Consider the following 13,123-nt stretch of genomic DNA (forward strand, 5'->3'; position numbering starts at 1 on the left):
CTATCTGTTATCCATAGCGGTGACATCAGTCTACAAGACCACCAGTGATGGAAAGCGTTCCAATTTCCCTGCACCCCTCCAGGGCCTGTTGCTAGCCTAGTGTTTGGAAGGGCTATCTCATGGGGATTTTGGTTTGCATTCTTACTGACCAAAGATGTCAAGCCTCTTCTTATTGCTAATTGGCCATTTAGTATGTCTTTGTATGTCTGTTTAAAATATTTTTGAAAGCCGGGCGGTGGTGTTGCACACCTTTAATCCCAGCACTTGGGAGGCAGAGGCAGGTGGATCTCTGTGTGTTCAAGGCCAGCCTGGTTTACAGAGTGAGTTCCAGGACAGCCAGGGCTGTTACAGAGAGAAACCCTATCTTTTTGTTTTTGTTTTTTGTTTTTTAGAAAACACATTCTACCTCTTTCATAGAAACATCTATGCCGTGAACCCGGCTTCCTTGGTCACTCACTACCGCTCAAATAGAATTGTCTCAAATCAGTTCAGCCAGCATGTCGTTATAAAGTGCTTTACCTCAGTGTGACCACCCCTGTGGGTCCAGTGTCTTTCCACTCTTTCATGGATACCCATCTGTGCTGGTTAGTTTTAACTGTTCGCTGGACACAGCCTAGAACCACCCCAGAAGAGCTTCAGTTGAGGAATTATCTAGACCGGGTTGGCCTGTGAGCTTGGGAGACTGTCTTGGCTGTTAAAAATGGAGGAAGGCCCAGGCCACTGTGGGCCGCATGGCTCTCTAGGCTGGGCCCTGAAGTGTGTCAAAGTAAAGAAAGCTAACTAACGTGAGACTGAGCAAGCAAAGGTGAATTTCTTCTTTCTGCTCTTGACTGTGGGTGTTACGTGACTAGCTGCTTCGAGCTTCTGCCTTAATGTCCCCCCAGTGATGGACGTAACCTGGAGCTCTACACTGATGTAAAACCCCTTCCGCTCTCAGGTTGCTTTTGATCAAGGTGTCTCCTCACAGCCACCTAAGGGAAACCAGAACACCAATCTTGACAGGGAAGCAGCTTTCCCGGGGAGTGATTCAAAGTAACTGTTTCATTGGGGTGTTACTTAAAACCACAGAGAGGGAATTCCTGAGCACATTAGTGGGAAACTCTCATTCTTGTGATACATTAACCTCCAAATACTGGTGATTTAACTCAATAGGAAGCCAATGAGTCATCCTGTGTCATTCAAAGGCAATGTGTCAGGCCGGGGAGTATGTGCTCCATTCGGTCTGCATGGGCCCATGGTGCTTCTGTCTTGTGAATCCCAGATGACTTCGTGGTGAGCCCTGGAGACCAAGACCTAAATCCTATGGACCCTACCCAACTGCAAGCATGCTGAAAAATGGAGTCCGGCTGGTAACCTAGAGAAAAGGGAAATGGAGTCAGTAAATACATGGCCAGCATCCACCATGCTTGGTATGGTGGAGAGGGTCCTGTTAGCCTTGATCCTCTGTTACTTACTGGTCCTTGGGCCTCAATAATGTTGATAACACCAGGCAAAGCATCCTGGAAGTTTCTCACAGTGATTTACATGCCACTGAATGGCTATCAAGGCGCTGCAATCAAAGGCATTCAGCCTTCCTTCTCCCCTGCCTCTTTCTCCTTCTCACCACTACACAGTATTTCTCTATTTTTTTTTAACTTACATTAATTTATTGGGAATGAGCATGTGCATAGCATGTGTGTGGAGGTCAGAGGTCAACTTTCAGTTTTCTTGTTCTACCATGCGGTTCCTGGGGACTGAACTCATGACCTCAGGCTTGGAGGCAGGTGACTTTATCTGCTGAGCCATCATCTCACCAGACAACAGTCACATGATGTTGCCCACACTGGCCTTAAACTCACGGGCTCAAGTGGTCATTCCTGCCTTAGCCCCATCTTCTGGGTAGCTGCACATACTTGGCAGTGTATCTTGCTTATGGGAGCGGTTTGCAAGGACACCAAGGACGCTCTGACAGCCACCTTGACAGGATGTGCTGTGGGCAGTTAGTGAGAAGGGTGAAAAGAAGCCAGGTGCACTGTGTGAAGCTTTCCTGTGACTTGGAAGCATACAGCTGGAGCTTCCGTCGCCATTTATAATGGTCTGAACTGAGTTTGGTATTAATTTCAGGTACATCTTTCTCCCTTCAGGTTTGGTAAAAGCCATCTTTGTACCTCTGTTCTCCCACATCTGTGCTCTTTGCTAGCGATCATCATATGCTCTGATTTCCCCACAGTCAGCATCTGCTGAGCACAAGTCAGTGTGAGCGTCCAGGGACCTCATCCGATGGCAATTGCATCAGAGGGATGCCTGTGCGCAATACTCATCGGTGTATCGAGCTGGTTGTTGTGTTGAAGTAGGGTCTTGTAGAGAAAATCCTACTCCCAGACCCTGCTGGGTTTGCTTTGGATCTGCAGGAGTGCATATGTAGGGCTTCTCATTTGTAAATGATGTTTCAAGACGCTAAACATGACATCACAAAGAGTTGTTAAAAGCAACGACAACCAAATAAAACATTTTTACTATTATTATTGTTGTTGTTTGGAGACGGTCTTTCTACATAACCATGGCTATACTGAAACTCACTATGTAGACCAGGCTGTCCTGGAATTCACAAAGATCTGCCTGTCTCTGCCTCCACCTCCTAAATGCTGGGATCAAAGGTGTGTGACACCATGCCCAGGAAAACATTTTAATTCACGGTGGATCAAACCTGTAAGTCTGGCACTTGGAAGCAAGAGGATCAGGAGTTCAAGGCCATCCCTGATACACCCCAATACACACTGAGTTAGAGACCAGCCTGGGCTTCCTCAGACCCTGTTTCAAAACCAAACAAATGAAGCAAAGTAAGAATAATTCCATAAAGGGTGCTGGTCTGAGGAGGTTGGGTCTGCTCCAGCCTGTGTGACCTGCTTCAGTTGGGTGAAGAGATGAGTGTAGATATTAGCATTGAGGATGTTCAATGGTGGAGCATGAACTTGTATAAGGCCCTGGGTTCAAGTCCCACAGCAAACCAAACAGTTGTTAAAGTACTGCAAGCAGAAACTATCCAGCTGATGGTACCTCCGCCTGTCCGAGAACACTTTGGACTATATGAGTGGGGGTGGGGGTGGGGTGTGGGGTGGGGGTGGGGAGATTATTGGGTTGGTGTTAATGTTCCATTTGGAAATCTCACACTTAGGTCTAAACCAAAATGAAAGAAAAACAGTCTAGATTGCTTTTCCTAGTCCCTGGGAAAAAGTTGTAAATGCCACCACCAAGAGGAAATGAAGGAATAGAGTAAATGTCTTCAGGAAAAGGGTTAATGATACACTGTTAGCATAAGGGAAATGAAACTCAGGGTGCCGGCCTGAGGCAGGAGGAGGAAAGTTCCAGCTGAGCCAGGACCACAGAGAGTTAACACAGTGAGAGCCTGGAGAGATGAGCAGTCCTCAGGAAGTACTCACCACCCTGTTTGGTTTGGTTCCCAGGGTTTGGTTCCCAGCACCCACAACGGGCTGCTCAGGGCTGCCTGTGACCCCACTCCAGGGGACCTGAAGCCCTCTGGCCTCCATGGGCATCTCTGCATGGACATGGTGCTTGCCAGAAGGCAGAGGCGACCGGATCTCTGAGCTCCAGTCCACCAACATGCAAAAAACCTCCCCGATTTAATTTTCTTAGTGTGTTTATTTCAGAAATGTTAGAAACATCTAAAATATTTTTAAATTGAAAACAAAAAGAATATACAAGAGACCAAACTACTCAAGGGGAGAGTATAGCAGAGAAAGAACTGGAGGGAAGGCAGGGGTGCAGGGACAGAAGGGAGGGCAGGGGTGCAGGGACAGGAGGGAGGGCAGGGGTGCAGGGACAGGGGAAGGGCAGGGGTGCAGGGACGGGAGGGAGGGCAGGGGTGCAGGGACGGGAGGGAAGGCAGGGGTGCAGGGACAGGAGGGCAGGGGTGCAGGGACAGAAGGGAGGGCAGGGGTGCAGGGACAGGAGGGAGGGCAGGGGTACAGGGACAGGAGGGAGGGCAGGGGTGCAGGGAGAGGGGAAGGGCAGGGGTGCGGGGACGGCAGGGAGGGCAGCTCCTAAATGCATCCTAAGGTCGTTTCCTGAACTTCTGCTGGTCTGACCGGCTTCTGTGCCTCCAGCAACTTCGAGGCTGTATTCTGGATCCAGCGGCCTCTGCTGAAGACTTGGCCTCCAGGACGCCATCCAGCCCTTCTTAGTTCTCTTCCTCACTCCCTTGACCCTTTCTGGGTTGGGTCACTGTCTGAGGTAGCCTGGAGCTACTACAATTATCTTTTTTGATTTGAGGTGAGTGGTTTGTTTTGTTTTTTTGAGACAAGAGTCCACATAGTCCATATTAGCCTGGCACTCAATGTAGCTGAGGGTGACCTTGAACTTCTTACCCTCCCGCCCGCACCTCTTGAACTCCGCAGTTGCCACCACATCCAATTACCACCACATCCAATTACCACCACATCCAATTACCACCACATCATATTTATTCAGTGAGAGGGACTGAAGCCAAAGTTTTCCAAATGCTGGCAAGCACCAGATCAACGGAGCTCCATGATTTCCCCAACCTTTCTCCGATATCTAGATTATTGTAGCAACTTAAGTGAACTCAGCCTCTGCCTCTTCTTGCATGCAAAACAGTATTTTTCTCTCTGAAGGGAGCCTTCCCCATGACCTACAACCTTCATTGTCTCACACTCTGTGGATGGGACTCAGTCCAGAATCAGCAAAGCCAGTTTGGTTTTTTTTTTTTTTAAGATTTATTTATTATTTATATAGTGTTCTGCCTACATGCATGCTTGCAGGCCAGAAGAGGGCAGCAGATCTTGTTACAGATGGTTGTGAGCCACCATGTGGTTGCTGGGAATTGAACTCAGGACCTCTGGAAGAACAGCCAGTGTTCTTAACCGCTGAGCCATCTCTCCAGCCTCGCAAAGCCAGTTTTTACTCAGCTCTTGACAGTAGCACGAATCTTAAAAGTTCTTATTAATAAAAAACAAACCTGGACAGGTATTGAGGTGAATGTTGGAAGATAAGAGAAGCAGAACAAGCCACAGCTTCCTCACCTCAACAGTTCCTCAGCTGATCCTGTTTCCTCAGACTGGAAGCCTCTGAGTCCTCATCCAAATAGATCTCAGCTGAACTGCTGCTCAAAAGCCTGAAAGCTTAACCAGCCAAAAGCTTCTAGTTTCTGGTCTTCACACCTTATATAGCTTTCTGCTTTCTACCATCACTCCCTGGGATTAAAGGCTCACTTCTTGGGATTAAAGGCATGAATCACTATGCATGGCTGTTTCCAGTGTGGCTTTAAACTCACAGAGATCCGAATGGATCTCTGCCTCCCAAGTGATAGGATTAAAGGCGTGAGTGCCGCCATTTTCTAGCCTCTGTATCTAGTGGCTGTTCTGTTCTCTGACCCCAGATAAGTTTAGTAGGGTGCACAATATTTTTGGAAACACAATATCACCACACTTGACTTCAAAATAAAGTTGCCCGTCTTTGTGTGTGTGGTAGCGATGGCAGAGGGTGGGGTAGTGTTGGATTCTCAAGACAGTACTTCATGCAGCCCTGGTTGGCCTGGAACTCCATATACATGATCCTGAGTTTCTGATCTTCCTGCCTCTACCTCCCAGCTCTGGAATCATAGGTGTGCACTACTCTGGCTAGGTTGTATTGTCTTCTTGTTAGTATTTCATTCTGAATTATTCTGTGAGATTCAAAAGCAACAAGTGGTAGAACACTATCTTTCTCTATAGTGCACCCACAAATCCTGAGTAACATCAGCCTTTTTCTTTAAGTTTTACAAATCCCTGCCTAACTTTGATACATTATTTTGGGTTACTCTATTACAAAGTGTACAACCATTGTCCAAGGCATATACTCCAGCTTGTTCCAAAAGCCAGAGGCTGATATGGAATCCCTCACAATTCCTAGGAGTAAGATATTCAGACAGAAAGGCTGCTCTCATCCTTAGCCACATGCCCACTATAGCCTTTACCCACTGTGTGTCTCAGCTGACAACCTCTTCAAATGTACACAAGGTCCCTTTACATCATCTTAGCTTAAGCCTTTGATTACATTTATTTATGTGTGTGTTTTCAGGTCAAAGCACAGCTTGTGTGAGTCAGTTCTCTCATTTCAATACATGGGTCCTAGGGATCAAATTCATCTTACTGGCCTCAGCCTCATGTTAGCTTGTGAAATGAACATGGCCACTACCCCAGAAAAAAGGAACCCAAATGGGTAAATAAACACCAAAAAGCAAATATACAGGGTTTTAAAAAATTACTTGAGTCTGGGTATGGTGGCATATGTCTGTGTCAAGCAATTAGACTGAGTGAAAGGATGATAAACCTCGCTGGTTGTGGCCCACGGTGACGGTTACCACATGGAAAAGTCACGGTCACGACAGAACACAGTGTTAGTTTTCAGAGCTTTATTAGGAGGAAAAAGCAGGGGGAGGGGAAAGAGGAGAGCCAGGCCTGGAGAGAGAAAAGATGGTGTGTGTAGGGGAAGCAGAGCGGAGTAGAGAGACAGCAGAGAGCAGAGAGAGAGGGTGGGGTCTGCTCTGGCTTTTAAGGAGCATACGTAGTCACCAGAACACTTTGATGATGTAAGACGCAAGACCCTGAAGTGCGAATGTGCAGTCATGTAGCTGGAGTGGTGAAGAATCCTAACACTGAGGCAGGAGGGTCTTCTGTTTAAGGCCAGCTGGGACTACATAGCAAGAGCCTGCCTCAATAATGTTAACTTTTATACTAGGAAACCTAAGTCCTTTTACCAGCTCACATCTTGACCCTACTTAGAGTAAGCCTCTTATTAAAAGGAAATTATTCGGCTAGACACTAACTTTTGTCTGCAATCCCAACATTCAGGAGGCGGAGGCAAGGATTTCCACAAGTTGGAAGCCAGCCTGAGCCACATGGTGGGACCCTGTTGAAGAAGGAGGAGAAGAAAGAGAAATACAGCAAGAAGGCTCAGTGGGTAGAGGTGCTATTCAGCTGGAGGATCTCAGTTGATTCCTAGAACCCACAAACTGGAAGTTGTCTTCTTATCCCGACACATGCCACACAGGAACTCACACAAATAAGCAGATAAATGTAATAAAAATAAGAGAGAAAGAAAATATTCAAATAAAATCCTCTGTGTGTGTGTGTGTGTGTGTGTGTGTGTGTGTGTGTGTGTGTGTGTGAGAGAGAGAGAGAGAGAGAGAGAGAGAGAGAGAGAGAGAGAGAGAGAGAGATGTGTGTCTCCAGACTCACACAGGTCACCAGCCTTCACAGTGGGTGGTAAGGCTCTTCACCTGTTGAACTATCTTACCTATCCCTTTCAATCAGGCTGGAGCATTCTAACAGGCCTGGGCTGGGCTGGGGGCATAAGCTTATACAAGAATACACACACACACACACACACACACACACACACACACACACACACACACGAGTCAACTGTGATGCCTGGCTGGAAGGATACTTATAGACCAGAGTTTTCTACTATACTTGATCTTAGCCAGAAGAGATGTACCTAGAGTTTTGAGACCCACTTGTGCAACATGGTAATATCTTTGTCTCAAAAGAAAATATGAAAAAAAAATCCCACATGCAAGAATGAACGCACGAACACCGTGCTCACTCTCTCTTCCTCATTCAGTCCAGGGCCCAGTCCATGAAGTGGCACTGCCCACATTCAGGGTGGGTCTTCCCATCTCACCCCAATTAAGACGATCCCCCATGCCCAAGGCCAGCCTAATCTAGACAATCTCTTATAGATATTCACTTTGCTGGTGATTCTACATTGTGTAAGTTGAGCATAGATTTGCTGACCTCTTGTATTCAGGGGGAGATATTATTTTATTTATTGTTTACTATTTAGGTCCAGGTTCTCAGACTTTGACTTTTAGAAGGTTAAATAGCCAGGCTGGTCAATACAACTCATACCTGTAATCCCAGAATTTGGGAGACGGAGGAAAGACGACCAAGGGTTCAGAGCTAGCCTCGGATACATAGTGAATTTGATGCTAGCCTGGGATATACAGACTTGTCTCCAAAACCCAACTAATAAAACCAAAAATAAAAACTGTTACAAGTTATCTTTGGAAGAGATGCAAAGATTTTAACTGAGTAGAAATGCAGACCTCAAAACTATGGTATGGCCTATAGTACAGCAGCTATTTTTTCATGTATGTGGATGTTTGCTTGAATGTATGCATGTGCATCATGGGTGTGCAGTGTCCTCAGAGGTCAGAAGAAGGCATTAGATCCCTTGGAACTAGAGTTGCAAAGGGTTATGAGTTACCATGTGGGTTCTGGGAAACAGAGCCAGAGTCCTCTGAAACCTCAGCCAGCGTTCTCAGCTGCTGAGCCATCTCTCCAATTGCATTCAGCAACTGCTTTATGTCTAAACCAGCACACACATTCCCACATGAATACTTTTCACAGTAGCTCTAGCATCCAGTTTGATCTCTCCTTCTCTGCACACATGCAGGAACAGAAGGAAGGAGATGTGGCCGTGTGCACTGCAGGTGATATAGTGTTCTGAATGTTTCCGAAAGGGTTGTTCTCAGATCCTTAGCTGGTGGAAGATGTGTCTATCTCTCTTACATCATCTCTGTTTATCTCCCTATCTGCACCAATGTCACCTCCATCTCTAGCTACATCATCTCTATCTATAGCAAGACATCTATAGTAATAATACATATGTATGTGCATATGAGGTTCTGCTATTTTACATAGCTCAAAATACTCTCTGAGAGGTTGGTCTAAAATCAACTCACGTTCTGGAAGACTTTGTACTGCAGCTCTATGTCTTCAGCTCTGCTTTGCAGTCAGTCTTAACTCTTTGCTCTAACCTAGTGAGCAGAGAGGAGGCTAGCCACCAACCACCATCCACCCCCTTGTTCGAGCAGCTGTACCATGCCCTGCACCTGTTTGAAAGACAGAAATCTGCACTGCTCCAGACACTGGCTCATTGTGTAATGCTCTGTTTTCTACTCTATGGCAGCGCATGTGGTTACAGCACACCTGCTCCAGACATTCCAGGCAGTGACATGTATTCAAGAGCTAGGCAGACAGAACTTCGGTCTACAGGGAGTACACAGTCTTCATGGGATAGAGAAATGAAAAATTGGGCAATTTGTACAAAATTACAGTAATTTAAATGATTTTGGTGGAGACTGAGGAGATGTCTCAGTCTTTAAAATACTTGCTCCTCAATTGTGAGGAGGACCAGAGTGCATATCCTCAGATATGTGTAATGGTCAGTGGGTGTGGCTGCCTATCTCTATTGCTGGATTAGACATGGAGATATGGGATCCCCAGAGCAAGCTACCTAACAAGACTAGCCACATCAGTGAGTTCTGGTTTGACTGAGAGATCCTGACTCCATGAATAATGTGTACAAGTAACTCAAGGTGATTCCTGACATTAGTCTCAGGCTTCCATGTACACATGCCCCCACCTGTGCTAGCAGACATGAATACATACACACACATACATATACAGACACACACACATGTACATACACCACATACACAAAAATGGGAAAAGGAAAATCATAAATTAAGATTCTTATTTCTTTTCAGACAATCTCATGCATCCTAGGCTGGCCTCGAACTCACAACACAGCTGAGGATGACTTTGACCTCCTGATCCTCCTATCTGTTCCTGCCAAGTGCTATGATTACAGATGTGCATCACTATGCCAGGCATTAGTTTAAAGGTCTTAGTTGGTTTGTTTTCTATTATAGAATGGAGCAAAACTTTAGTTCATAAAGCAGAATTAGAGTTCCTAAGGTCTGAGCTGATGAGGCCAGTTTTCTAGACAGAGAAGAACCAAAGCTATCAAGAAACTGAACCAAGTCTGGCCCAGGCCATTCCAAGGCACTTGCCTTCTAAGGTGGGACTAGAATAACAGAAAACTGACTGACTGCTTAACATTTGATCATTTCAGGGGCTTTAGTTTGTTTGTTTGTTTGTTTGGTTGGTTGGATTTTTTTTGGGGGGGTGGGTTCTGTGTTTTGTTTTTGTTTTTGTTCTGTAATGATTAAAGAATGCAAGAAATAAGGCAGAGGAACCATTGTAAGCATGAACTGAAGTTAGCCCACTGGGGGAATCTGGAAATTACATCTCATTTCTTTGGCTTCTTGAAAGGTCAAATAAATGGCTTAGGATTGATTTGATGACATGGAACTTCAGCATGGTGACTTTCCTTTGATGGTGTGTGTGTGTGTGTGTGTGTGTGTGTGTGTGTGTGTGTGTGTGTGTGTGTGTGTGTGTGTGTGTGTGTGTGTGTGTGTGTGTGTGTGTGTGTTCCTCTGCATGTATGCATGTGTGCAAGTACACATAGGAGCCAGAGGTCAACACTGGGTGTGTTCCTCAACCAATTTCCACCTTACCTTTTGAGACAGGGTCTCTCACTGGACTGGAGTTTTCAGATTTGTCTAGACTGGCTGGTCAGTAAGCCCCAAGGATTCTCCTGTCCCCACTTCCTCGGTGCTGGCCTTTCAGGCACGAGTCCACACTCAGTTTTCTATGTGGGGGCTGGAACTGAACTCAGGTCCTCAGCCTTGTGTGATGAGCTCTTCACTGACTGAGCCATCTCCTCACATGCCCTCTTTTTTACTTTTAGTCTGTTGGACGGCACACAGTACAAAAACATAGTCTAGAACGATGACCTCCTATTGTGATATTTATTTAACAAATTAATGAGCTGATTGTAACTGAAGTTTTCCTGTGTCCCACCTGGCTCATGGCCAGGACAAATCTCTCTCACCTGCCAGTCCTGCAGCTGCTTGGATCCAAGTAAACACAGAGGCTTATATTAATTAAAACTGCTCAGCCATTAGCTCAGGCTAACTATTGACTAGCTCTTACACTTAAATTAACCCATAATTTTATGGTTAGCCACATGGCTTGGTACTTTTTCTCAGTTCTGCCTTCACATCTTACTTTCTCTGTGGCTGGCTGGTGACTCCTGATTCAGCCTTCTGTGGGGCATTTACCCACCAACCCCACAGCTCCCCGAGTTTTCTTGAGTGTGAGCAGCAGGAAATATTAGATAGAAGGATTTATAGTGCGGAGATAAACAGATAGAAAATACAGGACAGCCTCTAGAGGGCCGGGAACCTATTCCAAAGGGCCCTGACTATCTCTGCCCTAGGGTATTTATAAAGATGCCAGGGGGTGGAGCAAAAAAACCTCCTTCCCCAGCACAGCCAAGTGCAGACCATCTCAGACACCTGCACTCAGGCCCATGGCCCTAATCATCCTCCATGCGGACCTGCTGGTCCCCCCCCCCATTTTTTTTTTTTTTTTTTTTTTGTGTGTGTTTCGAGACAGGGTTTCTCTGTGTAGCTTTGCGCCTTTTCTGGAACTCGCTTTGGAGACCAGGCTGGCCTCGAACTCGCAGAGATCTGCCTGGCTCTGCCTCCCTAGTGCTGGGATTAAAGGCGTGCGCCACCACCGCCCGGCCCCCCTTTCTTAATATATAAAAAATAACTCATTATTAATAGCTTACAGCAATCTCCATTGCTGTTATACCTCCCAGTATGGGAGTAGAGGATGATAAAGATGGCATTTTTCTTTTGGAGTAGGTCCAAGGTGACAACAGCAGTCTTAGCTGCCTCAAGCCCTTTCAAACCAAAAACTTAATGCAATCACAAACTTAAAGAATCCCTTAGCTTCATCATTACCATTAACAGGTTAACATAAATATTGCTAGACATAGTCACAATTCTCCCAATCTTACAACTCAAAGCAAACTCTTTACAGAACCATTTGAATTAACATAAATGGTGCTATATATAGTTAACCATTTTCGCAGTCTTACAACTTTAACTCTTAATCACTTGAATTTTCTTGCTAACAGAACAAAGGAAAAACTTCGATGTATTCACATCAAACAAATATTTCCTTAACTCCACAAGCCAGGGTGCATTAATACCAACAGGTTAAACCATTTCTGCAAGCGTAATTCAACCTTGATTCACTCACAATTCCTCCTTTTCTTTATAATTTTTTAAACAAAATCTCAAACATGGTTAGAAAAAAACCAAACTTATACAATTCCTACAAACCCATATTGAAAAGCAATATTCTCAATCTAACCATTAACACTTTGAAAACTTTTAGCAAAACATCCAAAAGCAATTTCTTAAAACATTTTACACTTTAAACTAATCTTAGTATACCCATTTGCATTTCTTACTAACAAAACATAACATTAATTCACTCTAATAAGAAGTTTTTTAATTAAGTAGAGTAAGGAATATTAATTCTCCCTGTTCTTTATAATTTTTTAAGCAAAATCTCAAGCCTAGTAAGAAAACCCAAACACTTCCGTTTAAACACTTCCATTTGCAACACAAAACCAGTTCCACAAATAATTCCATTTTTATCTAAAAATGGAACTGTTTTATGGAACTCTTTAACACAAACTCCTCATGAATCACCAGCATACATGCATACACAAAACTGCATCTTGAGTCGAGGTAGACACAGTAAATTTCTTCATTTAAACAGTTCCATTTTCAACACAAATTCCAGAAAACAGTTCCTAGGACACCACTATAAGTAAATTCAAAATTATCCCATCACAATGAAATCACTATTGTTCACTTCATTTCTGAAGTCCCAAAATTCAGACAATAAATTCTGGTATGAGCCTTCTAAATATGAAGAACTCCATAAGAAAACCCTTTCTGTAGTTTTATCTTAATTTTTTTTTTTTTAGGTTCAAAAAGCTCAAAAAAAGTAAATTCTGGTATCAGACTTCACCTTCCAAACATGAAGAGTCGGTTTACAGCCAAAACTTCCTGCAGCTAACAGTTTGAGTTCCCACAAGCGTCTCTGCAGCTTTCGTTCTCAAGCCAGAGACCTTCTTACTTACAGGGAGATCTTAACTGTTAGCTCAGGGTTTTCTGGGCTGCGTTGACTTTCCACGGATCTCAGCTGCGGATGCCTTGTGCTGGTTCTGGCGTCCGCCATTCTTAGCTTCTTAGCAGCTTCTGGAGCTTTTGAAAATCACTCAGACTGCCTGCTTTGCAGTATGCTAGAACACTAACTTCTGTATCTCAGGGTTTTTGTTTGTTTGTTTGTTAGTTTTTGTTTTTGTTTTTTGAGACAGGGTTTCTCTGTGTAGCTTTGGAGCCTTT

Source organism: Onychomys torridus, chromosome 3, assembly GCF_903995425.1.
Source record: "Onychomys torridus chromosome 3, mOncTor1.1, whole genome shotgun sequence".
In the NCBI taxonomy this organism is placed as follows: Eukaryota; Metazoa; Chordata; class Mammalia; order Rodentia; family Cricetidae; genus Onychomys; species Onychomys torridus.